This window comes from Heloderma suspectum, chromosome 3 (genome assembly GCF_057233095.1).
Source record: "Heloderma suspectum isolate Gila_16-S chromosome 3, 16-S_ref, whole genome shotgun sequence".
NCBI lineage: Eukaryota > Metazoa > Chordata > Lepidosauria > Squamata > Helodermatidae > Heloderma > Heloderma suspectum.
The window spans coordinates 123,798,183-123,825,165 of NC_139460.1; the positions used below are offsets into that span (position 1 = coordinate 123,798,183).

Consider the following 26,983-nt stretch of genomic DNA (forward strand, 5'->3'; position numbering starts at 1 on the left):
ACACACACACACACACCACTTCATAATGAGATAGATTTGGGGTTGCATCCAATGGTATCTGCCCACCCGTGGAACAGAACATGTGAATTTCCCCTGCCCGATGCACATGGGTGTGTGTGGGGGAGGGGGGAGGGAAAGTCCCATTGCATGAGCAGAAGTCCACTCACATGGTGTTGGATGTAGGCCCACTATGCTTCTAACACAAAGGCCAAACATTTCAATATAGGTTTCTCGCTCATACCTCTAGGGCACCTCTATTTTTATTACCAACCCAGCAAAAACTAATCTACTAGGTTTCACCCAAAATAGGCCATATAATTTACTTTGGAAACCATGCAGAGAAAAAATACAGAAGAAAAACTTCCAAATTAGACTTTTCTACCGACCACACGAACACTGCTTTAGAAATCAATTTTTAGAAACCAGTTTGGTTTTCAAGAAGTTCTTCAAGATCTCAAAGAAAGATGCCCGCGGGGAGGAGGACACATTGCAAAAATAAGCACAAGCAATTGTGGTTAGGATTAAAAAGGAAACCAATGCAATCTTGAAACAATTTCTCATCAGCCTAACTGAGCAGTGCATATTCTATTGCAGCACTCCCCAAACTGGTGCCCTACAACTATAGCAGCTCTAGCCAGCATGGTTAATATTCAGGAATTATAGTCCAAAACATCCAGAGGACACCAGGTTGGGGAAGATTGTTCTACTAGGTTTAAGAGACACAAGTCAACTATACCTCACTAGAATTCTCTAGAAGCATTTGTCACTGCCTAAATACCATACCTCCACCCTTGTATTATGAAATTCCACTTTCCCAATACCAGGCAATCCTTACAGATTAGTACTGGCCACCACATTTCATGGTCCAGGAGTAAAAGCTGCAATCTAATCAGCACCAAAAGAGGTGGAGATTTAGCAGGCCAGGAACGTTATCCGAGGTCAGCGAGTGTGTGCGCACGCACGTATGTGTGTAACAGTTATAAAGAGGAAGGAAACTAAAAAAAGGCAGCCTCACAGTGAAGAGGGTAATAAGCCCAAACTGTAACTGCATGAAAAAGAAGAAAAACTGTTGCGCTTTCAAAAATAAACATATTTATTCCATTTTTGGCACTATGTGCCACACAGCCCTAAGGGGAGCTGAGGCAGGCCTGTCAACAGTGCATGCATTTGGGCTGATGCACACGATAAAGGTTCTTAAACATTATTCACCACCATGTGGATTGCAAATACAAGGAAGGGTTTTGGACGGGCAACAACGGGTAACACAAATTGACTATGAGTGATCATTTAAAAGTTGGAATTTGTTGTACTCACCAAGCGTAAGATTTCTTCTCTCTCTCTCTCCTTCTGGACTCCCTATTCGGCATGCCCTGCCTCCCAACATATGTGCCTCCATCTGTGCCTACATATTTAAATAGCAGCTGAAGACCCTCCTCTTTTCCCAAGGGCTTCCTCCTCTAACCCCCTCCCCATTTGAGCCTTATTCTCCTTCCCTGACCACTCTTTTGTTTTCGAGCCTGTAGGCATCATTGTCTCCATGGTTGTGAGAGATTTCAGTGGTTCCTGGAGGATTTCAGGGTTCCTGGATGGAGGCCACAGGAGGTGTATGGTGCTCTATATAGTATTCGTGTTTTATTTACAAATTATACAGGCTGAGCAAAGGCGGGGGTTCACAGCTTAGCACCCCAAAGTTCACTGCCCACCTCCATCAGATTTGAGGGGGGAGGCAGCACCTTCTGATCCTATCAGAGAGCAACTCAGCCTTCTGTCTCTTTTAGACATCTCCCCCACACACCCTGTGTGTCCAGGAAATTTCCTTGTCCAGGAAATAAAGCCAGACGGCTCACTTGAGGGAATGATATTAAAGGCAAAACTGAAGTACTTTGGCCACATCATGAGAAGACAGGATACCCTGGAGAAGATGCTGATGCTAGGGAAAGTGGAAGGCAAAAGGAAGAGGGGCCGGCCAAGGGCAAGGTGGATGGATGATATTCTGGAGGTGATGGGCTCAACCTTGGGGGAGCTGGGGGTGGCGATGGCCGACAGGAAGTTCTGGCGTGGGCTGGTCCATGAAGTCACGAAGAGTGGGAAGCGACTGACCGAATAAACAACAACAACCCACACACACAGTCTGCCAGTCTGATCTTTCCTTTCTTACTTACACAGAGATCTTGATTAACACATTCCTTAGTGGGGAGGGGGGAAATATCTGAATATCTATTCAGATCTTTGCTGGCTACTGATAAAGACAGCCATCAGCTAATCTCCATAACCTAAGGGAATCTGCCAGGCTAAACTTGTCCAATCAGTCTGACCATTTTTGAAGTCTCTTCTTACAATCAAAAAAGCACAGAGCTGGGGGACCCCCCCCCCCCCCGCGATCATCCAGCTCAATCCCAATCTCACAGTGCAGCATCCTATATCCCATGCTACATGTAACGGATGAAAGGTGTTACCTTGCCAAGAAGGGAGATAATCTGTTCGCCATTTAAGATAAAAATCCCACAGGAACTGTGTGTTATTTTTAAAGTGGAAAACAGACAATCCTTTCTCAGCAACAAAACCTCTCTCATCCATTACATATAGCAAGGGAAATAGGATACTGTGCTCCTGGATAGGGATAGGATTCTGCATCAGTAGAAGAGTATCCTATACCTGTCCAAATGTAATGGATTTAAGGTGCAGCTTTGCTGTATAGGGACAATCTGTTTACCACTTTCATGAAATGGCTAGCATAAGTGTAGTTTTTGGAGGAAAGCTGTGAGGGGAGGGCTTCCTCCAATCCCCAAAAAGAGTGCTGGGGAACCATACTTATGCCTCTCAGAACTCTTTGGAGGAAGGAAAAGTGACAAGTTAGTTAATCTGTACTGTGCTGAAAAGTTATGAATCAATAAGGAGAAAATGCACACTTACTTAGGAACAGGCACACTTTGAACACAATTGAATCTGAAATTAGATTCAGAACTATTTCCGAATGAACATGTACAGCAGCCTCCCCCAAGCTGGAACCCTCCAAATGTGTTGGACTGCAATTCCCATCATTCCCATCTGGAGGGCACCAGGTTGGTGAACGCTGTTGTACAGGATCGCAATGCATGTTTACAAAGAAGGTCTACAGTACAAGTAAGCTGAATGCAGGAGTTATGGGCTTTTTTTCTTTCTTAGGTGGATAGAGAGGTTTTGTGGTGTTTGTAACACAAAGCAATGTTAAAATTACTGCATATCTTGCATTAAGGCTGTACTAAACACACAGGCACAATGAACTAACATTTGCAGCTGTATTTTCTTTTTAGAGCTGGTAATCCTAGTAGATGTCAGGGACATATTCCATGGCCCATTTCTTTATTCATCCTTTCCCCTCAACACCCACGTGATTCTTACCTACGCAGCCCTGCTTATTTTGGAAATAGTTAACCACTGGAAAGTTTTTAGTTTATTCTTAGCTTCTCTTAACCTGGCTTACCTAGTGGAAACAAGGCAGAAAGCCAGCAACCTGCAACCAGATTAATGCCAACCAATGGTTGGGTCTGAACCATTTGCCCAGTACAGAATGATAGGGGCTGTTCACATGACACAACAACCCACCAGGAGTTATTTAACCAACAGTGAGGCTGCGGTGAGTGCAAGCATCATTTTGAATATGCAACCCCCGCTTGGGGGTTGTTGTGTCGTGCAAACCGAGGGAGTGTGGGTTATGCAAAGGTTAAGTAACCCTCATGTAACCCATGGTCTATTTAACCCTCACATAACCCATGCTCTCTGTGTCTGCATAACCCACACTCACTGGGTTCAAATGACATGACAACCCCCAAGCGGCGGTCGTGAGTTAAATAACCCATGACGAGCTGTGGCATGTCGTCCTGGTCATAGAGTTGGAAGGGACCTTGAACATTATCTAGTCCAACCCCCTGCTCAATGTATGCTCTGCAATGCAGGATGCAACTACAGCATCCTTAGATGGTCATCCAGCCTCTGCTTAAATACCTCCAAGTGAAGGAAAACGCACCACCTCCCAAGGCACTGTTCCACTGCCAAACAGCCCTCACTGTTAGGATGTTCTCCTAATGTGTGGCTGAAATCAGCTTCCCTGCAAGTTCCACCCACTGGCTCTAGTCCTTCCCTCTGGAGCAACAGGGAACAAGTCTCCTCCATCTTCTGCATGGACAGCCTTTCAGATCTTTGAAGACCACTATCATGTCTTCCCTGAATCTTCTCTCCTCCAGGCTAAACAAACCCAGCTCTCAGACCCCTCACCATCCTGAGCACTCTTCTCTGAACATGTTCCAGTTTTACAAGTCAACAGAAAAGCAATGTTAGTGCATATATAAACATTTCTCCCAGCACAACTGCTCCCGTTGTACTGTAGCCCATTCACTTCAACAGGTCTACTTTAAGTATGACCAAGTGTGGATCCAACCCAAAGTCTTGAGAATTTCAGCTTGCTATAAAAATGAAGACAATTTCTAACTCTCATCATTCCTGAGAAAAGCATGGAAACTTTTCCATAGCCTTGCACAAAATATTAAACACACTTTGTAAATATGCAGTATTGGAGCACATTACTTATGTAAAACTAAACCAAAGTTTGTGGTGGCTTTCCTGTGCTTAACATTCCAAAGAAGGAAAAGAAAGCAAGCTCCAGAAGGTAACTAAAATTGCACTGAGCTGCCAGTGCTTATAGCAGCATTTGTGCTACAGTAACCTGGATGAATTCATATCCTCCAGCTGTAATGACGGTGGTTTCAAAAAGAACTTACGTTGAGCCACGAACATCTAAAGTCAAACTCACCAGCAAAATGTTACCAGCTTTCTAAGATGCACAGGCATATGTGCACAAAACCAATGGACAAAATTCTTGCAAGATTCTCATCAACAGCCAGGACCTATCGTAAGTTTGAATAGTGATGGTGAAATAAAATAGAACTCTTTCAAAACACCTGCTTTCTTGGCAAAATACTGCAGACATTTCAGGATTCTCTGTTCCAGCTTCCCTCCCATACCAAATAGGAGAGGAATTTCTGCCAGGACTGCAGCATGTGAGAAAAGGGTCCCCCATCCCCCCCGCCATGTACCATTTTCCAGATTCTGATCAGGCGCCCCTACAATTGCTATTTAATGTTTTAAAAGAGTTATACAGCTGTAAATTTAACAAGATGTGTAGCTTGGCGCTTGAGACCCCATGTGTACATTACAGTCCACATGTGAAGCTTCTATGGGGCAGCTATTTATCACACAGAGAGGTGTTCATGTGCAAAGACTCACTGTGTGTACATCGGCTCTAGGCCAAAACAGACATTACTTCACATTTGTGTCTAGCAGCTATGCCTTTTCTTGATTTTGACTCTAGAATAGAATCCAGATCTTTAAAGTTCCCTGACCCCCCCCCATTTTTTTGTCTATTCGTTCAGTTGCTTCCGACTCTTCGTGACATCATGGACCAGCCCACGCCAGAGCTTCCTGTCGGCCGTCGCAACCCCCAGCTCCCCCAAGGTCAAGTCTATCACCTCCAGAATATCATCCATCCATCTTGCCCTTGGTCGGCCCCTCTTCCTTTTGCCTTCCACTTTCCCTAGCATCAGCATCTTCTCCAGGGTGTCCTGTCTTCTCATTATGTGGCCAAATATTTCAGTTTTGCCTTTAATATCATTCTCTCAAGTGAGCCGTCTGGCTTTATTTCCTGGAGTATGGACTGGTTTGATCTTGCAGTCCAAGGCACTCTCAGAATTTTCCTCCAACACCACAGTTCAAAAGCATCTATCTTCCTTCGCTCAGCCTTCCTTATGGTCCAGCTCTCGCAGCCATAGGTTACTAGGGGGAATACCATTGCTTTAACTATGCGGACCTTTGTTGTCAGTGTGATGTCTCTGCTCTTAACTATTTTATCAAGATTTGTCATTGCTGTCCTCCCAAGAAGTAAACGTCTTCTCATTTCCTGGCTGCAGTCAGCGTCTGCAGTAATCTTTGTGCCTAGAAAGACAAAGTCTGTCACTGCCTCCACGTTTTCTCCCTCTATGCCAGTTATCAATCAAGCTGGTTGCCATAATCTTGGTTTTTTTGAGGTTTAACTGCAACCCAGCTTTTGCACTTTCTTCTTTCACCTTGATCATAAGGTTCCTCAGCTCCTCCTCGCTTTCAGCCATCGAAGTGGTATCATCTGCATATCTGAGATGCTCTGACTTGGATTCCTGCATTGAGCAGGGGGTTGGACTTGATGGCCTTGTCGGCCCCTTCCAACCCTACTATTCTATGATTCTATGATTGTTAATGTTTCTTCCAGCGGTTTTAACTCCAGCCTTGGATTCATCAAGCCCAGCATGTCACATGATGTGTTCTGCGTACAGGTTGAATAGGCAGGGTGAGAGTATACAACCCTGCCGTACTCCTTTCCCAATCTTAAACCAGTCCATTGTTCCGTGGTCTGTTCCTACCGTTGCTACTTAGTCGTTACACAGATTCCTCAGGAGGCAGACAAGATGATTTGGTATCCCCATACCACCAAGAACTTGCCACAATTTGTTATGATCCACACAGTCAAAGGCTTTAGAATAGTCAATAAAACAGAAATATATGTTTTTCTGAAACTCCCTGGCTTTCTCCATTATCCAGCGGATATTGGCAATTTGGTCTCTAATTCCTCTACCTTTTCTAAACCCAGCTTGTACATCTGGCAATTCTCGTTCCATGAATTGCTGGAGTCTACCTTGCAAAATCTTGAGCATTACCTTACAGATCAGGGGCCCTGTGCCTACTCTAGAGTAAAAGTGAAGAGAGGCATAAGCTGCTAGACACAGAGCTAAACTCTTGCCTGTTTGGGCCATTAGTGTATGTAGAGTTATCTTCTCCACACATTCAGAGACCCTTTTTGGACATAAAACAATGGACCATGTAGTTACATCTGCCACACAGAACAATTTAAAGTAGTCCCCGTATGGTTGGTGTATACTTTTCACACTGAAATTCATTTTGAGATCTCTTAAGTCTTTGAAACATACTCCCTGATGCTTGTGGAAACAGGCGTATCTACTCATAGCTGCTGTTGATACACAACTTAGTACATCCAGCTGTAAATCAGCATTCACACTGAAATGTTCATGTAGACACCAGTGAACTCATTGCACACATCTTTGGATGAGGATAGGAATCCATATATCCACCGAAGACTACTACCTGTTGCATTAGACTAGTGCACTACTAAAGGTGACTCAGGGTCATAGTTCACAAAACTACCATGTCTTTATGTGGAATTTGGGAGAAATATGTATCATCAATATTACAACCAGTGTTTTAAAATTGTTGCATAGGTTAACCAACTTTACCTAGCCTTCCCCATCATCTTTGGATTATTTTTTTAGAAGAGCATTTTCTCTTAAACTTCTGCAAATGAAATTATCTACCTGAAAATCCATGCATGCGATGCACAATGCAAACATGGTTTTTAGAAGCAGAGGGGATCAGAAGTCTTCCATTAAGGAAAATCAACTAGGTGTAAACTAAAACAACAGTTAACAACTGGTTATAAATTCTATCAGTAACCAGAAGGTAGATCATGAAAACTGAAAATGACAAATTAAAAGAAATGAATGTGCTGGGGGTGTCAGCAAATACCTATTTGTTATTATGTCACAGCAATACAATCTTGCAGTGACAGAGAAGACAAATTACACATTCTGCTCTTGGTGCTAACGGCAGTCATCCATAAACAGTGTAATATTATATCCAGAAATAGAGGAGGCTAAAAAGAGAGAAAAATGTGCTATAATGGAAAGAAGCAATCAAGTAATTACACCTAGACCTTAACCCATTAGTTAATTTCTCCTTACTCCTTGTGGACTAAAGCTAGCTATACCAAAAACATCCGGAATCAATGCAAATGCCATCACGCCAGAAATTGTACTCGTACAATCACTGCACCACAAGCCAGGCACTTTTTCCCTGCATGTTTAACCAACATACAAAAATATATACAGGATGAGATCACAGTTGCCGAGCATAGGACAAACAGGCTTTCCTTGTACCCTTCTTACCTCCTCCCATGTCCTTCAGTCTGACAAACAATTTATTCATTCGGCTACTACCTATTTTCCCCTTGATTTAGAACGGGGTGGACAACGTGCAGCCTCCCATCAGGCCTAGCCAGCATAACCAATGGTGAGGGATCATGGGACTTGTAGGCCAAAACATCTGGAGGGCCACAAGTTGCCCACCCCTGGCTTAGAACATTCCACCACCTCCTTGTTCAATTTTCTATTTGTGTTTTGCATTTCTGGATGTGGTTTATTGCATAGACCTGAAGCTGGGCATCTGAGATGGCCATGGTGACACATGCCTAAATTACACGCAGACTGGATTCTGAAATGCGCTCTACAATGGGCTGCCTTTGAAGAGTCTCCAGAAACTTCCAGAATGCACCAACAAGGGTGTTAATGGGTGCTCTTGTGTTAATGAGCAAATTTTGTAGTGCAAGCACTCAACATAAACACACCCTCAAGGAGAGTCCAAAAATGCAGGCAGTTGTATTGATTACAACTGCCATATCAACAAACCAATTCTAACAGATTTGATCTACAACTAGAGCAAAAACTCAGAAGGAACAGGGAAACAGAAAGGGGGGGGCAGATGACATCATTATCCCTGCTCATTGAAAAGTCTCTTGAGATCCTGCAAGCCCTGGCTCCACTAGAAGATTGGTGCTCATTCACAGGAGCTTATCACACTGATTTCACAAAAGGTTCATGGGCTGCCGATTCATTCCCAGACACAATCCCAGATGCTAGTGGATCACCTTAAAGATCCTAAATGGCATGGTTCAAGGATACCTAAGGGACCATCTCTTCCCAAAGCAGCCCACCTATTCCCAAAATATGCTGTGGAGACTCTTTGTTGTGTCCCAACAGTGCAACCAGCTGGGATACAGGAAAGGGCTTTTTTTTGGCTGCAGCTAAACTGTGAACTTCCTTACCACTGGAAGTTTGTTTGGTCCCTTCTCTCTTTGCCTATCGCCACCTAGCCAAGGCGTTTAAAAATTCTGACAGGCATCTGATCAGTCAGGTCGACTTTCTTTCAGCCGCCAAACCTTTGCACCTGTCTTTGCTTTGGTTGTAGTTGTTGGTTTTTGCTAATTTGTGTTAGACTGTATTGCTTTAAAGTGGCTGTAAACTGCCCTGAATGGTGTGTGTAGGGAAGGGGGGGGGGAGAAAATTGTCTAAGTGGCTGTAAACTGCCCTGAATGCTGTGTGTAGGGAAGGGGGGGGGGAAATTGTCTAAATAACTACATAAATAAACCTCCTGCAATAAATCCAGCACATTAGCCCCACATTATCTTCTGGTGCATCTGCTGAGCTGCTGTGGTAAGAGAATTCTGAAAAATATTCTCATGGCTGAGGGTCAGCTACATAATCCTGACATTCAATCCAGCTGCTTCATGGGAAGTAGGAGATTGGAGGCTTTTTCCTGTAGCAAAACCACATGGGGACATAAGGGGATATGTGGTTGGCAGGAAGGGAAAAGGCAGAGTTCCTGTGGAAGCAGAGGGTCTGACCCAGGCCAATTCCTTTTATTAATATAATATAATATAATATAATATAATATAATATATACACACACATTTGTTCTGTGATGAATACCGCAGTGCACATTTTTTTGAAAAAAAAAATTGTGGGCAGTCTGTTTGGAAACATTTACGACAATCCTGAAATACAACACTGAAATGTTTAGTAGTTCTTTTAATAAACCATGAACCTGTAGTCAGCAAACATCAACTCAAAAGACCTACATTCCAGAGCAATTCTCAAAAGGTTCCTGTCAATTTCTTCATCTGAAATTTGCTGGCCAAATAATAAGTGGTTTGCAATCCTCAGCTGCCTAAGGTCAGTTTAATTTCTGAAAATTATCTTTTGTTCTATTTTTAACCCACAGCCAGACAAAAACAAGTTCTAACTGAATACATCAGAACAAGGTGCATGATGCCCAATGAGAAGAGCTTTTTTCCCCCCACAGGCCACAAATAACTTGGCTGGGTTGAAAAAGAATAATCTTCTGAGCAAAGGGGGACTGTCAAGCATATACAGATGCTGCAGTGTCCACCTTCCACTTGTACCTTTACACACAAGTATGATTTTATTATAAATCGTTTCCCACTCCAAGGACCTCTTTTACTTCAACTCAAGGCACAGCAACAACATCATAGGTTGCCTTCAGAGGGAAAGACACAGATTTATATAAGAAGAGTCCTGCTGGATCAGACCAAAGGCCTCTCCAGTCCAGCATTCTGTTCACACAGTGGCCAAACAGCTGTCTGTGGGAAACACACAAGTAGGAGATGACTGCAACAGCACCTTCCTCCCACTCCTGTTCCCCAGCAACTGGCATTCAGAAGCATACTGCCTCCGAAACTGGAGGTAATATGTAGCCATCGTGACTAGTAGCCAGTGACTGGCTCCCTAGGGTAACCACGTATAAGGCACAATAGAGGCACGATGATTTCAAAATCCCCCACTGCTTTTGACTTTTTGGAGCGGGACAGCAGCCTACCCAGTTTCTTCCCCTCATAGCTGATGAGGAGATGATCCAATTTGGTCACTGATAGAGCTTTAGAGTGAGACAGTGCCATAGAAGGAAAGCCAGACAGGGCATGGGCCTCCCTTTACTACAAGAGTGTAGAACCTCTTTAAGCCAGAGGGCCAAATTCCATTTCAAAGAAGCTCGGGGGGGGGGCACTTTCCAGTAGTGGGCAGGGCTGAAAGCAAAGGGGGCAGAGCCAAAAAAATCCACAAATACTACCATATTTTAGCTTAATGGCCTTACTGCCAGTAATGAAGTCTTAGGAGAGGCATTTCAACCTTTTTGAAGGGCGGGGGGATGCACAAAAGCTGGGAAGCCACCAAATGATCAATGGTTGGAGAAAAGGGGGTGGGGCCAGAAGAACTGAGCTGTGGCCTTCTGGGAACCCCCAGAGGACCCATTTAGCCCCAGGGGCTGGGGTTATGCATATATATGAAAATGTCCCTGTCCTCACAATCCCTCTATACTCAGATGTTCACATGGCCACTTGATATTACCCTCATTCAGGGTCAGGAGCCCACATGATCAATTGCAAATTGGATAATACACCACAAACCCCTCTATGTGCTGTGCTTCACACTTCTCTAGGCATTAGTAAATAGACATGCATATACACAGAGTCACAAAAAAACCTTTCCCCACCCTCATTCAGCTCCAACTGGGGTCCTCTTCCCTCACTCACAGATGCACGCGCGCACACAGCAGCAGTGTGAGAGTCACTTCCCTGTAGTGCAACTCCACATCACCAGTGAACGAGAATGAATAATCCCAACCATGTAGGCAGAAGCAGCTGCATGGGTCAATCCTTCCTGCATAGCCCTCTGGCTTGCCTGCCACTGGGCTGCAACTCATCCACAGGCCAACTACCCTGAGGAAACATTTTTCCTGGAAAACACCACAAGCCAGGTCCATCTGGTGAGCCATCCTCCATGTCTGGATGTCACAACCACACAGGGTTTTTTTTACAAATCCTAGGTAGTTGTGAACAAAGTGTGTGTGAGCATGCTGATCCCAGCCACCTGACTGCACCTGCTGGAAGCAGGAGTTGTTAAAAAAAACCCAGAGACTCTCCATTCCTGGATGGTTTAGCATGATGTCCATACTGGGAATTCTGGGATATTTGGGGAGACACAGCCCAGAGTTGGAACTCATGGCTAGACCCTGGATTGTTGTGACATCTGAATGTGGCCATTATTTGCCTACCTCTGGACTTGCCTGAGTGCATCTGGAACACCTGAAGTATTTACTGATCATGTTCCTGCTTCTACATGCAGGGGTGGGTAACTTGTGGTCCTCTAGATGTGTTGGCCTACAATCCCCATCAGCCCTAGCCAGCACAGACAATGGTGAGGGAAGATGAGAGTTGTGGGTAAAAACATCTGGAGGGCCCATCCCATTCCACAGAAGCAAAAAACAATAAGGCCATAGTCTTGTAACACAATGAGCGGGAAATAATTTCCTACTGATGTTAAACATTTGACTAGTTACTCTAAATAAGTACAATGAAGTTATTCAGGAGACACATAAATCAAGACTTTAAAAGGCTATACACTTCTAGTCAAGTAAGATTTCTGAGAGAGAGAGAGAGAGAGAGAGAGAGAGAGAGAGGTGCATTTCCCCAAGCAGTGCCAGTGCCATACAAGAAGGGAAGGGGAAAAGTACCTCATTCAAGAGGTCCCAGATAAGTCACTGAGGAGGGGTTTGGTGTTACCACAGCTGTTTTGATGCCACAGTTGCTGTGCCACTTTTACCAATCCTGCTAGTCTATTTAGGGTGCAATCCTATGCATGTTTAACATAGCTGACTGGGGAATGCTGGGAGTTCTAGGACTTTTTTTCTGTCTAAACAGGCATAGGACTGTGCCTTTACATTAGCAACAATCACACACAGATTGTCACAGTCACAATGTATCTGACACCTACAATCAAAGTGGATTGTAGGTGTCAGATACGTTGATGCAGCAAAACCTGTCTCTTGCAAAAAGTCTCTTGCTGAAAGGAAGCACTTTTAAAAAGCAAAGCTAAATCATCTCTGGAAATTTTCCAGAAGAAGCCATCAATTTGATTGCATGGACCTCTCATTCTGAGAACTGAATGAGTAAGAGAAGTTTTGCTTTTTATCCCCTTTCTCTAGATGAGTCAGTGACTGGTCACACTCTTCAAGTATTTCTATTAGCTCATTTTCCTAGGGGGTGTGTGAGGGGGAGAGCTTCACACAAATGTAGAATATCAACAACAATCAATATTAACAGTGGGTGTGTTAAGCACATGAGCAACTTGCACTATGGAATTGCTAGGTAAGAAACATGCTTTGAAGTTAACATTTAAAACAGCCTTCACTGGTCTGGTGCCCTCCAGATATTTTAGAGTAATCCCATTCAGCCTCCCACCAGCTTTTTCCTGCTGGAAAGGCTGTGGGCAAAGGGAGGGGGAAGGAACCGGGCAATCACAATTTTGGGCTTGGCTAGTAAGGCCAGCCAAAAATGGTGGACCCCTACTTATATAGCATTGACAAACATTTGCTAGCTGCCACAAACTATTCCAACAGCAACAGACCCCTGTAAATGGGCACATGCCAAGATTCAGAAAAACAAAAAAATACAGGTTACATCTTCTGTGTAATTCACTATTCAGCAATCCACCCTAAGAGGCCATTACAAGATGAATTAAAATTTAACATCTTGAGGTCAAACAGCATTTACAAAAGACAACAGCCTCTTTTCTCAACCAGAAAACAATCCTTCAAAATAATCAGGATGCCATTTAACAGAACCCCCTTTTCATCTGCAATGGCTTAAATACCCTTCTCTGTCCTTCCTCATCTATTATAAACTGTTCCAGGCTATCAGTGTTAGTGATTCATAGAAGGTTCGCTGCTGAACTAGGATCTTGGCCATCACTTGCAGTCAACACTGATTAGAGAGATTAGGCAATACTGCAAACAGAAGTCAGCATCTCTGGCACCATCCAGGGAACCAGGATTTCACATTCATGCATATGGGCTTTAGCATACAGCAGTCCACAACTGTTTGTTCTCAGACATTGGAAAAGGAAGCATTTATACTTGTTGAGAAGAAAAACACTGCATCTTATCATGGAAGATCTACTTTGTAATGCATCAAGAAGCCCTCAACTATGCCAATGGCTTTCAAAATATGTTCTAGGGAACGCTGAGGCTCCTCAAAAGCTTACCAGGAGTTCCACAAGAAGATGGTCAATGGTAGACAAGCTTCCCTGAAAATCAGGTTGCTCATCTCTACCAATGTTCTACTGCAACATGCAGCCCCAGGGGGTGTTCTCTGAGCTCTAGAGCATCTTCTCATTTCACATGGAGCAACTATTACGTGTTAGACTAGTCCTAACTATCCTCAGGCTGGTTGATATCTTTTACTTGTCCATGTGGGACATGCCCATGGCAGATATAGGAAGCAGCAATTTCCATGATTTGGGGGGCTGAGATACTGCCACTTACAGCTCTCCACAGGCCTGGCCAGAGTCACCCAGGATACAAACACTTCCCCAAATAATCTTTAACACCCAGGAGTTCCATTGCAGATATGCCAGAGTTTACATGGAAAGGAGTTCCCTGAAATGAGAACATTTGAAAACCATTGTACGAGATTAATACACATTTCTTTTCCATGTCTGAGTGCCTTTTTTGGTAGAAAGGCAGAATATAAATGTAATAAATAACATAACATAAAATGAATAAATGCCACCCAGGAAAAAATAAATTAAAAGAACTCTGTGCATCTACAAAACAAGAATATCAAGAAGAAACCAGGCTGAACCCTTCATCCACAATGAGCCACAGTGCCTGTGGGTGCCAAGTTGCATATGCAACTCACACGCAGCAGTTGTTGTGTCGAACAAACCCAGCAAGCATGGGTTACATGAGGGTTAAACAACCCACACATAACCTTAAAATATAACCTGTTTAACCTGGCATAACCCACACTTGCCAGGTTCACACAACATGACAACCCCCAAGCAGGGATTACATATTCAAAATGGTGCCTCCGGGCGTCCCACACGAGCCACAGCCTCACCATGGGTTAAATAACCCATGGTGGGATGTCATGTCATGTGAACAGCTCCACTGAACCTTCACACACAATAGTTCCAGCCAAGGGTGAAGCAACGGATGTCCAATCTAGCTCAAATCAGGCCATGTCATTAGATGTGTTATATGACAATGGAACCAACTGCCTATGGAGGTGGTGGGCTCTCTGTCACTGGAGGTATTCAGTTAGTGACTGGACAGCCATCTATCGGGGATGCTTTAAACTGGATTCCTGCACTAAGCAGCAGGTTTATCTTGATGATCTAAATGGACCCTTCCAACTCTATGATTCTAATATGCACACACCAGCTATATAAATTAAGAATCAAGGAGTTGTTTCCCCTCACACTGCTGTATTCTCCCCCACAAATCAAATCAAATCATATGCACTGCAGCATGCCACAGCCAAAGCCCATAAGGAACATCACAGTTGTAATAATGAGGAAGAAATACCGTTGTACACATATGTGTTTCTTCCTCCCACAACTGAAGGTGGCCATGTACAAACTCATGACACAGGAAGTCACCACAATGCCAACTGTCATCCAAATCCATCTGCGGGGGCAGTACATGCCCTGAGGGATAAAACATTAATTTTGGGAAGGGTGGGGAAAGAAGCTAAGGTCACATTTGCACAGCTGTGAAAATCCATACCCGAGGCAGAAGGCAGTGCAGATTTCTATGAAAGCACCACAAAGTAGCCACCAAAATCATGGAAATTGCTGCTTCCTATATCTGCCACACGGACAAGTAAAATATGTGAACCAGGCTGAGGATAGCTGGGACTAGTCTAACATATAATAATAGTTGTTTGTGAATGAGTGTGATCAACGTGTGATCCTCCAGATGTTTTGGCCTACAACTCCTATCCCTCACCATTGGCTATGCTGGTTACAGCTGATGGGAGCTGTAAGCCAAAACAGCTGGAAGGCTACAAGTTGCCCACCCTACCCAAAATAATGTGTATTTTTAAATGCATCTCTCCTAATATGCTGGGACAGACAGCCAGACAGACAGGAGACACACACCAACAAGTCCAATATTCACTTTAGAATTCCAACTAGGTTTACACTCTTAATACAGTCTGGTCTTACACTTGACACTAAACAAATAACAAATAATATATTAAACAAATAATATATTAAACAAAGAAGTGCTTTCTTCTGAACATATATTAACACCTAAGCTGTTGTATTCCTTTCTCATTCATTGTTACTTCCAGCAACTGCTAAATTTATTGGATTCCAGATCATTGAAAAAACATTGTATTTCACTACTTCTCCAGATGAGGTTTACTTAACGGACTCAAGTGCTATACTCCAACACTTTGGTAAGCTGAGACTTACATTTGTCACTTGTAACTGCTGTTCTGAACAAATGCAAGATTTTAGGCCCCAGAACTGACATCAGATGGAACTTACAAATACAGCAGATCTGAGTTCACACCTAATGTTAATCATTGTATGAATGCATTATTGATTGGCCACTATTGGAAAGCTTGAGCTTGGTCTGATCCAGCAAAGCAACACTTTTATTCTTTGTTCAAATAGATCAACATTTCAAACAAAGGCTTTTCAACAGAGAGAATTCATACCTTAAGCTAAGAATTGAGACACAAAGAGTTGCATCAGTCTCATTCCTCACAAAAGGCTCTCTCTTGACCCCTGGGACCCACAAGGTTTATTGTATGGGTGCATTTTATATCCTGCCTCTCCTCCAAGAAACTCAGGGGGCATATCCAGTAAAAAAAAGTTAAAAAGTGAGGAAACATAAAAGATTAAAGTAAAAAAAAAAAATGTTCTAGAAGGGAAGAGGACCATTCTTCACCAATGAGTAATATATACACTAACATGGGAAGGGGAAAAGAGAATGTGTTCTTGGCATCCCCTACTTTCCAATCCCATTGTTCTAAAAATAGATAGATGAATGGATCAAGTTCAGAGTGTCCTCTTTAAGAACAATGTTTATAGTAAGGTTTCAGCACTCATACCAGTAGCACTCTAAAGCAGGGGTAGACAACTTGTGGCCCTCCAGATGTTTTGGCCTATAATTCCCCTCACCATTGGCTATGCTGGCCAGGGCTCATACAAGTTCTAGGCAAAAACATCTGGAGGGCCACAAGTTGTTCACCCCTGCTCTAGAGCAACCTTCCCCAACCCAGTACCCTCCAGATATTTTGGACTACGATTTCCAGATTCCTGATCATTGTCCATGTAGCTTGGGGCTAATGGAAACTGAAGTCCAAACATCTGGGAGGCACCAGGTTTGGGAAGTCTGCTCTAGAGGAAACATGCATGATCTTCAAACAGCTTTAAAAGATCTATTTTGCTGTCATAAGACCCTTCGGATGCCTTTGTGAAGTATCAAGGCCTTTTCAAAATGGATGTTCCCTATAAGCTCTTACTATCTTAGTTTACATGGATTAAGGAACAAGTTGTGCATATATAATCTAGTTTAGGCATAATACAGCACACGCACACTGTTTATTTCTAGGTTTACAAAGATCGCAGAAGCAAAGCAACCCCTTCCCCCGCCCCCCAACTGGGCCAAGAAGGCCTGTGCGCCTAGTCCCCAAAACAAATCCCAAATGCCCTAGCAAGAACGCAAACACCTACAGATCGGCGCTCTGATTGCAACCGGAGGATTGTGCTTTTTCCTGCCAACGGATGCCCTCAAGTTTTTGCATCACACAAAGCCAGCGCCCAGACACCGCCACAAATACGGGGGGGAAACACGTCAACATCCATCCTCCCGCTGTAGCTACACGTCAGTTGTCATTAAAGATGCCCCCGACACGGCATCCACGTTCAAAGCAAAGCACGGCACTCTCGGGTTTTCCAAAGTCTTCATAACAACATTAAAATACAATACAATACAATAAAGCCACTCTAAACAGAAGGAGTAGATCACGCACCCTCCCTCGCTCGCTCTTATCTTGACAGCTCCTTGCAAACCAGGAGGCCACCCGAGCGAAGGATGGTACGGACTTCTCGATCGCCTTTCCCCCTCCCGACTCCGTCTGGTTTGCTGCAAAGATTCAACACGGCCCCCGCCCCCCCGCCCCGGCCAAACAATTTGCAGGCAAGGGGGCTGGGAGGCAGCGAGTGGCGGAGGGGGAGCCCTCTTGCAAACAAGCCCCTCTTACCTCGCGGCTGCTTCGGGCTCAAGGGGAGCCCGGCTTCTTTCACCAAGTCCTGCGCAACATGCTGGACAGGCTCCTACCCGCTTTGGTCCGGGGAGCGACTGCAGCCCCTCCCTCCTGCGGCGGCGGCGGCGGCGGCGGCTACCCACACCCCAGGGCAGCCTCTGCCGCTGCAGCAAGCCCGGCAGCCGAACGCGCATACACCCAGCCGGCTATGACGCCACAAGCCAGCCAGCCAGCCAGCCAGCCAGCCAGCCCCCTCCCCCGGCGGGGCTCCGGCTCTTCAGCAACTCTGCCCCCTACAGGATCGCTGCTGGCACGGCGTCCTCCCCGGCTAAATTCTGCATCTCGTGTGAGGAGGGCTTCAATGCAACCCCCGCGCACGCTTATTTAAAAGAAAGCGACCGGGGCTCTAGGACTTACTCGTGAGTAAACATGTTCGGAGAATCCGGTGGTTTGCTGGGCGCCACAGCTAAGCTAATCGCATTATTCTCAATCCGCACCAGGGGGGAGCGTGAGCAAGCCATCCAACGCAAAAGCAAACTCTATTTTCCTACTCCAAGTAAGACCAATATTAGTCCTACTTAGAGTAGACCCATTGAAATAAATTGGACTCTTATCCTCCTATCAGAACAGGGACTAATTTTTCACTTTGTGGGCTACCATTCATGATGTATACCCAAGTCACAAGAAGAACCTTCCCTCGCTACGTGTTAGAAGTTGAAACAATGCATCCAGTTCCCGTTTTAGTGTATAAACTCCTGCGATCGAACTGCTCCAGTAGGTCGAATGGGTTACAGTCTCTCCCCACCCCCACCCCAGTCCCCTGTGTGTGTACTTAGCTCACACCTTCATTGCCATTTGTGTGAAATGCAGAAACGTCTCCATTGTCAAATTCACTGGTTACTGAACTGCTCCTAAAAGAGTATACATACCGCAACCTTGTTTTTTCTCTGTAGTACAATATAATCTGGAGAACTGTAGGGGAGAAGAGAAAAGAAAATCAGAACAGTGGATGGGAACCAAATTATATAAGAGAAGCAAAACTGAAGTAGTTCTATCTCTCCCCCCCCCCCATAAGGATTTTAAAAAACACATTATTGTTCAGAAATTCAAATACAGGTCAAGTATGTCAAAGACCCCCTTCATGGATCACTGCCTTGTTGTGGCGAAGGGGCTTGCGTAACTCAGTGAAGCCATAAGCTATGCCGTGCAGGGCCACCCAAGACAGACAGGTCATGGCGGAGAGTTCTGACAAAATGTGGTCCACTGGAGAAGGAAATGGCAACCCACTCCAGTATTCTTGCCAAGAAAACCCCATGGAACGTATCCCAGTAGTAACGTATGGCTGTGAGAGCTGGACTATAAGGAAGGCTGAGCGCCGAAGAATTGATGCTTTCGAATTGTGGTGCTGGAGAAGACTCTTACGAGTCCCCTGGACTGCAAGGAGGTCAAATCAGTCAGTCCTAAAGGAAATCAGCCCTGACTGCTCATTGGAAGGACAGATACTGAAGCCGAAGCTCAAATATTTTGGCCACCTAATGCGAAGAGAAAACTCCCTGGAAAAGACCCTGATGCTGGGAAAGATTGAAGGCAAAAGGAGAAGGGGATGGCAAAGGATGAGATGGCTAGATAGCATCACCGATGCAATGAATATGAACCTGAGCATATTCCGGGAGAGAGCGGAGGACAGGAAGGCCTGGCGTGCTATGGTCCATGGGGTCACGAAGAGTCGGCCACGACTGAACGACTGAACAACAACAACAACAAATGTCAAAGACATCACCTTGCCCTCTTATCCCATTGTTATCTACCCTCTAAAAGCTTTAAGATTCAGCTTCTGTATTATGAAGGGCCTCACACTCCACAACAAGTTTATTCAGAATGTATTATTGTCACAATAAGGCTGCAAACTTAAAATGACCTACTTCTGAACAAGCATGGTTAGGACTAGGATATCCACATGTTCCAGTCCAGACATTTCTAATGTGACCCACTTAAAACACACACACACACAATTGTACATGGCACAGTCTGCAGCACAATGGAATATGACCCACCACGGTTTGCACCCATTTGTTTTCACACAAAACCTTGTTTCTTGTCAAAGTCCTACAAATTTCCCTCTTGGTGAAAATTAAACTTGCCTCGTTCATTATATATTTTTCCTCCTTTTCTCACATTTAACTTGCAATGTTGCATGCACTCCTTTGTAGTGACCTAGTTTTGGTCATTCATGCCCTGGCTTAGTCTCATCAACACTGCCTCTGAAGACCTTTCAGAAGCATCCAAATGGTTCAAACTGGGCCACCAGATTATTTCCTGCAGCTTGCAAGTTAGATCATATTTCTCCTGTACTAAGCCATCTTCATTACTATGAGTTTGTTTCCAGACTCATTTCAAAGCACTGGTGCTGATCTTTAGAGTTCTGAACAGACTGTGAAATGCTTCCAACAGGAACCTGCCTGAACACCAGAGGCCTTGCTCTGTGTTCCTCTGGCATTGCACATGTGCTGGATAACACAAGGCGCAGGGCCTTTTATATTCTGAAATCAACTTTGGAACACCCTCCCAAAGGAGGGTCTGCTTGGCTCCATCTTTAGGCAGGCTGTAAAGATGGATTTATTTCAGTAGGCCATTGGCTCCTCTTATTCAACTGTTTTAACTGCTTAACACCATTGGCTGGTTTTATCTATTGTGGTTTGCTGTTGTCATATTAGACTTTTATATTTTGTGAGCCACTGTCTTCTTTGACAGAACAGCAGGATTTAAAAAGCCTTTTAGATAGACAGACCAAACCTTGCTACTTTCCTATGCTACTTTATGTTAGTAGAAGCTATTTTGCAATCCCAGAAACTGGTTATTCCACAGTCCCTATTTCAAATCTCTCTCTCGCACACACACCTATTTTTTTCCACTTAGATTAATTGCACACTGAAATATCTGAGTGGTACAAGAAGCAGGTGAAGATTTTTAGCAAGAGGAGAGGGCAAAAACTTAGAAGAAACATGATGAAATACTGGTCTGGACAATATTTCCTGACAAGAATATAGTTCTTTTAATTCAAATCATGTTTAAAAATGGGTGAACACACACTGTCATATCCTGAAAGCCATGAAGTACTTTGGACCAAGAAGTAGAAATCAAGTTCAAAACTAGAGCCTTCACCAAACATGGAATACCATTAATCTAGCCTTGCAGTAGACTACTCACTTAGGGCACAATCCTATGGGGATAGGCAGCCACCACTGAACTCAGAGGCAACCGCCTATCCAATGCAGGGCAGGAGAAGCGCAGAGGGGATCATCCCTTCTGTGCTTCAGCCACCCTGCATTTGCAGCTAGACAGCCGAAATCGGCTGTCTAGCTACGGGAAGGCAGAGTGGGGGAAGCAGCTGCCAGACGACACATAGGATGTGTCGTACCGGCATTTCTGCCTTCCCCGTCCTGGAATGCACCCTGGAATGACCCGTTTTTGCTGCTCCATGCTCCTCTTCCGAGCACGGAGTGCTGGGCTGTTCCAAGCTGCCTGCGAGGCAGTGCGGAAATGGGGGAAGGTCGGTTCCCGGAAACCGACATATCCTGTGGCTGTCTAGCTGCTGACTAGCGGCCATAGGATTGCTCCCTTAGGATGTTAGCCACTTCATGCTAAGTGCAGGCAGGCAGGCAGGCAGGCCGGCAACATTGTTCTACTCCCCTGTACAACTGTGCTGTCAGCTGAGAAGCATCTCTTGGGTTAAAAAACTGAACGTTAGGACAGTGAGGCCATGAAGGATATTACTATTACAGTTATTGTTACTACTGCTGTTATTATTAAACGCTTATAAAGCACCTAAAATTTTCAGTGTAGCTATTCTTTCATTTAAAAACGAAGATCAGCAAGTTTAGAAACCAAGCAGAGCAGTATCCTATTCAGCACTAGCACCAACATAAATTACGTTAGGCTAAGTGTGAGCTACCTCTAGCATGACAGCAGTAGTGTTTGCTGGCGCAACAGGCTTTCCAGGGAAACCTGTAATGCCAGCAAATGGTATTGGCATTGAACTAGAGGTAGCTTATGTAAGCGCAACTTAATTTACTTTGGCGCTAATGCTAAATAAGGGTACTTATATAACTCCATAACGTCCTGGAGTTTCTGCTGCAAGTAACAAATTAAAAAAATTTATTTCCTTCTTGCAAGAGACAAAACACTATTACCTCATATGTTGTATAGGAATTTTAGAAACTCAGTTGCTCCCATCGAGACCACAATGCATGTGTGTGCACGAGTGTGTGTATACATACATATGTAATAACTTATATATTATATAACTGTTGTTAGTGAACTGCTACTAACAAGATTGACAGACAATATTCCATGGCTTGTAGTTTATTTGGGGCTTGCTTTGAGACTGGTTACAATTTTAGGTGCACTTACTTGGGAGTAAGTCTTATTGCAGTGTGACTTACTTCTGAATAAATATGCATTGGATCCAACTGCATATCAGTTTAAATGCAAACTGCGACCATTGGATTGTATCCAATGGTGTTATTCTGCTAGTGCAAATGACACTGTAATAGCAGAAACTAAGTTCTGAACTTTGCACAAGGGGAGAAAACAATTAAAGTTCTGGTTGCACAATCAGTTGGACAACTGCTTGCAGACTTTAGGTTGACAAAGTGGTCTGCTAGTGCTTGTATGGCTGGAAAAGGCAGCAGAGCTCTGCTAGCGCAGCAATTTCTTCTACAAATGGTATATTGGATTTAAGGCCATAGTAATTCATAGAAATATATATTGGGTAAATATGCAGTTAGGAATCTTAAACAGAAATCTTAAACAGAAATCTATGAAATCACATTAGAAAGGAATCTCCCTGGAGTAAACGGGTACTTAGCAATTGAAAGAGTACGCTAATGAATATCTCGGGAACATACAGGCTATAATAAGACAACTATATTCTTAAAAAGTAACTCAAGTAGAAATGAGGGTAACCTCAAATCACCAGTTTCCACTTACGAAGTACAGAAAAAGCAGCGAGAAGCCCTGTTAGGATACCAACTCCTCCCTTCCACTTTTTATACCAGTCTCTCTATCCACTGCAAGGGTAGGCAAACTTTTGGAGCCAATGGGCACACCTGGCAATTTCAGAATCTGTCCCAGGCACCACCACAAAATGGCTGCCATGCCATGCAAAGCATGGCTAGTCACAAGGGACAAGTAACCTGCCCAAAAGGCCGAGTACAAGGCAGAGGTGGGGTCTGAGCCCCAACACACTAAACAACTCCTTTGAACCCACAGTTTTCAGTGTCAACATAAACCTATTCTACAGAAGGCATTTTCTCTCTCTTCCACCCCTGCTGGCTTCCCTGACCCCCTAGCTGGCTTACGGCTACCCTTCCTAGCCCCTGCAATTGCTCTCCATAGTCCTCCACTGCTCTCTTAACCCCACCCCAGCTTACCCGACAGCAGAGACAACAGACCTTTTTCTTTCCCCCCATTCTTTTCCTTGGTGGCAGGGCACACTGCAGAGGAAAGCCCTGGCCTGCAGCAGCACATCATCTTCATTTCCCAAGAATCTCTCTGAGCCCCACATGTGGCTCAGAGTCATTCATGAAAAATAAAGATGACAGCAGCTGGAGGATCTCACTTGAAAATGCTATTTAAAAAAATAAAGTGGGGCACCTCGGCGGATGCCAAGAAAGGTATCCAGGGGCACCCTGATGCTCATGAGCACCACGTTGCCTACCTCTGAACCAGTGTGTTGGGGAGGGGGTTCAGTTCTGTCTGACCTGTGAATTGATTTTCATTGGGCTTAACGGAGCTATCATGAGTACTATTCAGACTCTAAGAACATTTAAATAATTTAATTACTCTAAGAAATAAGTCAGGTACTGAGCTTAAAGGGTGATCAGCAAATAAGCAAGTTTAGAGTAAGGATGCCCAACATCTGTATTCTTGGTATCTACTGTATTGTCCAGATCCTAGAGTCAGAGATGTATTTGTCATAGCAATTTGACACCCTCACAGCTGGTGCAGCACTTTATTTAAGATGGTACCAGACAGCATTAAGAGCATCACAGTTATGGAGCACATTTGCTGAGGCACTATGAAAGTGTCAAGTAAGGGGAGGGGGGGGGATGGAAACAACCATACTACCCAAAAGAAGCAAATTAGTAAAAGAGCCTGGCCTTTGCTGTATTGCTTTTTCATATGAAATACATACACCCCAACATACCTTTTGAAAACCAGGCTCTTCTTCCTAACATGTGGGGAGGCTTTTTTTTTTTAAATGCCATTAGGATTTGGTAGGGCTGATGAAAGCCAGTAAAAGTTGCTTCTTAGGTAGCTAAATGGCCATCCCTAATCTGAACCATAGAAACCACATTTCTTAAGTTTTTCTTTAGTTTCATGCTTTAACTTGTGATAAACTGTTGGCATCTAATATACAGGTTGGAAAGGAGTGAATATGTGGAAGATTGCATAATATGGCAACATGTTGGAATATCTTTGGGTTACAGAGAAACCTGTAAATTATCCTGCATGCTTGCCAATTTTTCATGGACAAAACCATCGCTTGCAGCAAACACTCTTCAGGCTTTAAAGATTCCCAGTGCTGAAGATTGTTGGGGAGCTCCACCTCTTCAGTTGTCCAAGGGCGCAATCCTATCAGGATAGGCGGATGCCTCCAAACTCAGAGGCAACCGCCTATCCAATGCAGCACAGGAGCAGCACAGAGGGGATCGTCCCCCGCGCACTTCAGCTGCCCTGCATTCGCAGCTAGACAGCTGATTTCAGCTGTCTAGCCACGGGAAGTCAGAGAAGGGGTGGGGGGGGTGTCGGATGCCAGACGACGCATAGGAAAGGCACTTTTGCCCTCCCTGCCCAACCCCCCCCCCCGGAGCCATTTTGTGCTCCTCTTATGAGTGCGGGGTCGATCCGCTCTGCCTACAAGGCAGCACGGGAGGGGATGGAGGTCAGTTTCTGGGAACCAACCTATCCTATGGCTGTCTAGCCACTGACTAGCGGCCGTAGGATTGCGCCCTAAGTTGCCATAGCTAGTTGCAATGATTAGTTGTTCTATTTTATAGGTATTTCTCCAAAACTCCTACAGGATAATGAGATGTCCAATGAGGCTTGGATAAAAGTTTTGCTTACTTTTGAAAAGTTGCTGCAAAAAGGAATATTCTATACACTACAGGAAAAAAACCTCTGCTTTCCTATTATATGCACTTGAGTTAATAAAACTGGTTACAGATTTATGTACCAACAGTAAGATGATGCACAAGAATTCAAGGAATGTTGGTATGGAAAAAAACTCACTAGAACATTACTATAATATCCATAACACTATAAAGTATAATTTATATTGAGCAATAATAAAAGCTTGAGAAAAATTGTGAACTTCAGTTCCAGTATGTATGGAGGTATGCTTCATTGAAAAGGGATTTTTTTAAAAGCAGCATCAAGATCTCCTAGTTCCAAAGTTATTGCCACTAGGATACCACCAGCTGTTGTCTGCAATGTGAAAGCTTGCAGTACTTTGTCTATGCTCCATGAAGCAGAAATCAAGTTAGATTATAACCAGTCATAAATAGGGACGTCAGAGAATCAAATGTTTGGATTTCTATGAATCCAATACACAGATTCCTCAGCAGACCAGCTTTTCCCAAGTCACACAGATTCCATGGACTTGCAGACCTATTTTTTACTTTCCAGAATTTTACGGAAATTTAGTCATCGAAAAATATGAAAAATTTAAAAAGACTGGCTGAAAATGCACATTTCCCCCATAGGCTAAAGGATGAAAATGTGTATCTTGGGTGGATTTGTGCATTTTTGCAAGTGTGAATTTGTGTAAATTAGGGAAATTGGGGGAAAAATCTCATTCCATCAAGAAGCAGACGATGGAATTAAAAGCACCCAACAATCCACAAAATGCAGACAGGATGGATTTTTACAAAATCCGCACATCCCTAGTAATAAGAAAGTCAACATCCAAATATTGACAGGGTTTTTCTGGTGATATTAGTTCTAGCCAGAATTACACTATAAATCCTAGGTGTGCTGATCAGTGAGCGGACAATGGGTTGAATCTAGAGTCATACTTAGAGTAAACGCATTTGGTTCATTGATTTCAAAAATTCTATCCAAGTATGATTAAATCAGGATCCAACTCACTACAGAATAAATCTTTTCTTCACTTGATCCTAATCAAAATTTTAAACTTCAACCACAAATTACAAAGACAATTAACCAATAAAAGGAAACAAAAACAGACCGAAAGATAGACCCCACAAATACAGTAATAGCATTGTGGTCCTGTAATAAGTTGGATATACACCTGGTAAATCAAGGGTTCAAAACTTTCATTTTGTCATTGTATGATCTTTGGTAAGGCACTGCCTCTAAACCTCCATTTAGGGCACAATCCTATGGGTTGCGTCTTTGATAAACGGAAGCCTCTGAGCTCAGAGAATTCCATGCATCCAATGTCCTGCCAGGATGCTGCTAGCAGGTTGGGAGGAGTGACGGGATGCAATTTTTGCCTCTCCGTGTGGCTGTTTCAGTTTTCATCTAGACAAAACTCTGAACCCATCTAAAGAAGACATGCTGGCAGGGTTGGGGCAGGACAGGGGTTAGAGAGTCCATAGGATTTTTCGTAATTTGGCCTCTCCTCTCTCCTCCATGCCCACCAGAACGCCCCTACTGACCTCTCCGAGGTTTTCAGAGGCTGCATTTGCAACCTCAGAAAACAGCCAGCATGGTTCTTTCATGGCAGCTGTGAGGGGCAGGGGTGAGAGGAGGGGTGAGAGGAGTTCCCTCCATGCTCCTCCTGCCCTGCAGTTTTTGCTGTCTAGCCGCGGGATGGTGGACCAGGGGAGGGGGCTGCTGGATGACACGTTGGATGCGTCGTATCAGCATTCCGCCCTCCCTGCTCTGGAACGCCCCCTAGAAAGCCCCGTTTCGGCTGCACCATACTCCTATTGTGAGCGTGGAGCACAGGGCTTCTCCGCCTTCGAGGCAGCGCACAAGTAGGGGAAGGTCAGTTCTTTGGGAACCGACCTCGTAGGTCGGTTCCCGGAAAGCAAGATATCTTATGGCTGTCTAGTCGCTGACTAGCGGCCATAGGATTGCTCCCTTAGTGACTTATCTTAAAGGATGAATGTGATAAATATAAGCTAATATATGTATTAAAATAATTATGTAAAATGATTTAAAAAATAAGATAGGTAAAGAATG

At 44.1% G+C, this 26,983-nt stretch overlaps 1 protein-coding gene across 4 annotated transcripts in view; it reads right to left on the reverse strand.

Annotated features, from left to right (window-relative positions):
* The window catches only part of INPP4A (inositol polyphosphate-4-phosphatase type I A), a 121,262-nt gene extending 103,232 nt beyond the window's left edge, over positions 1-18,030 (reverse strand). For 3 of the 4 annotated variants that reach the window (XM_084844358.1, XM_084844356.1, XM_084844359.1), the window contains exon 1: positions 17,768-17,980. The gene's annotated coding sequence lies outside the window, so the exon portion shown is untranslated. Of the gene's footprint in view, positions 1-17,767 lie in introns of all 4 variants that reach the window. The other variant, XM_084844357.1, reaches the window with a different exon arrangement.
* Positions 18,031-26,983: the final 8,953 nt, after the last annotated feature.